Below are 2,760 nucleotides of genomic sequence, written 5' to 3' on the forward strand. Positions count from 1 at the left end.
GTGGTCGTGGGTGTTGGTGTTGAGGATGGTTTAGATAATGTAGGTTTTGAAGTTTTCGTTATTGATGTTCGTGTTGACGATTGTATTGTTCCAGTTTCTGAAGTTTTAAATGTTTTATCTAAGGAGGGTGTGGATGTTTTATGTGATGTCGAGGAAGTGGTAGTCATGGGTGATGTTAATGATATAGGTTTAGGGGTTTTGTTGATAGATGTTATAGGTGCTTTGGATGTGGTTGTTGGTATTGGCAAGTCGATTTCTTCATCTTCTAACTGTCTGTTTAGGAATTTTGCAGCAAAAATCCTGTTGTGTTTCATAACTTGTGGTGCAATGAATTTAGTTGGCTTCACACCGGATGCTCCTTTTGGTTTCGGGGTCGACAACTTTCTGACACAAACAAAAAAAAACAAATTATATATGAAGGCAATACTTTGCATGCAACCTATTGAATACAATCAAAACCAATTTACATGAAGATGATCAGAGAATAAAAAACGATCAATCATCACGACAACAGTAAATTAAATAAATATAAATTTTAGAGGAGTGACAACCTATATCGCCAAAGTCAGTGCACAAACGTATAATGAACAAAGATTTCGATCAATAAGCCGTCGGAGATGATGATTATAGCATAAACGTGTGTAGGTTGGAGGGAAACGAATTGTGAAATACTTTAAACCTCCGCTAATAAAAAATTCGAACTGTGCTAATTACCGCTAAATATTTAGTAATTCAAATTTATTTAAAGTAGTTACAAATTGATAAATAGGGTATATACATATAAATAACGTCAAGAGAGACCATAGAGTAACGATGTGTTCATAGTATAATTTTAACTTAAAATTATATACGAGGACTAAACATTAATAAACTATACATCTTTATGTTTTTCTGTTTAAACCGAAATTTATATACAAAAGACGTACGAGTCATGTAAATATATATGATAGTGGCTTATGGTGTCCATGGATGACATAAGGGCCATTGGTCGACATGGTAGTGGCTTATTGTGTTCATGGATGACATATGTTTGATTGGTCCACATGGTAATGGCTTATGGTGTCCATGGGTGACATATGGATGACATATGGGCCATTGGTCCACATGGTAATGGCTTATGGTGTCCATGGATGAAATACGGGTCATTGGTCAACATGGTAGTTGCTTAAGGTGTCCATGGATGACATATGGGTCATTGGTCGACATGGTAGTGGCTTATGGTGTCCATGGATGACATATGGTTGATTGGTCCACATGGAAATGGCTTATGGTGTCCATGGTTGACATATAGATGACATATGGGCCATTAAGCCACATGGTAAAGGCTTATGGTGTCCATGTATGAAATACGAGTCATTGGTCAACATGGTAGTTGCTTATGGTGTCCATGGATGACTTATGAATGACATATGGGCCATTGGTCGACATGGTAGTGGCTTATGGTGTGCATGGATGACATATGGATGACATAAGGGCCATTGGTCGACATGGTAGTGGCTTATTGTGTCCATGGATGACATATGGTTGATTGGTCCACATGGTAATCTCTTATGGTGTCCTTGGCTGACATATGGATGACATATGGGCCTTTGGTCCACATGGTAATGACTTATGGTGTCCATGGGTGACATATGGATGACATATGGGCCATTGGTCCCCATGGTAATGGCTTATGGTGTCCGTGGATGAAATACGGGTCATTGGTCAACATGTTAGTTGCTTATGGTGTCCACGGATGATATATGGATGACATATGGGCAATTGGTCGACATGATAGTGGCTTATGGTGTCCATGGATGACATATGGGCCATTGGTCGACATGGTAGTGGCTTATTTTGTCCATGGATGACATATGGTTGATTAGTCGACATGGTAATGCCTTATGGTGTCCATGGATGACATATGGTTGATTGGTCCACATAGTAATGCCTTATGGTGCCCATGGGTGACATATGGATGACATATGGGCCATTGTTCCACATGGTAATGGCTTATGGTGTCCATGGATGAAATACTGGTCATTGGTCAATATGGTAGTTGCTTATGGTGTCCATGGATGACATATGGGCCATTGTTCGACATGGTAGTGACTTATGGTGTCCATGGATGACATATGGTTGATTGGTCCACATGATAATGGCTTATGGTGTCCATGGGTGACATATGGATGACATATGGGCCATTGGTCCACATAGTAATGGCTTATGGTGTCCATGGGTGACATATGGATGACATATGGGCCATTGGTCCACATAGTAATGGCTTATGGTGTCCATGGATGAAATATAGGTGATTGGTCAACATGGTAGTTGCTTATGGTGTCCATGGATGACATATGGACGACATACGGGCCATTGGTCGACATAGTAGTGGCTTATGGTGTCCATGGATGATATATGGTTGATTGCTCCACATGTTAATGGCTTATGGTGTCCATGGGTGACATATTGATGACATATGGGACATTGGTCCACATGGTAATGGGTTATGGTGTCCATGGATGAAATACGGGTCATTGGTCAACATGGTAGTTGCTTATGGTGTCCATGGATGAGATATGGGCCATTGGTTGAAATGGTAGTGGCTTATGGTGTCCATGGATGACATATGGTTGATTGGTCCACATGGTAATGGCTTATGGTGTCCATGGGTGACATATGGATGACATATGGGCCATTGGTCCACATGGTAATGACTTATGGTGTCCATGGGTGACATATGGATGGCATATGGGCTGTTGGTCCACATGGTAATGGCTT

Source organism: Lactuca virosa, chromosome 1, assembly GCF_052849685.1.
Source record: "Lactuca virosa cultivar CGN04683 chromosome 1, Lactuca_virosa_CGN04683_v6, whole genome shotgun sequence".
Classification (NCBI taxonomy): Eukaryota; Viridiplantae; Streptophyta; class Magnoliopsida; order Asterales; family Asteraceae; genus Lactuca; species Lactuca virosa.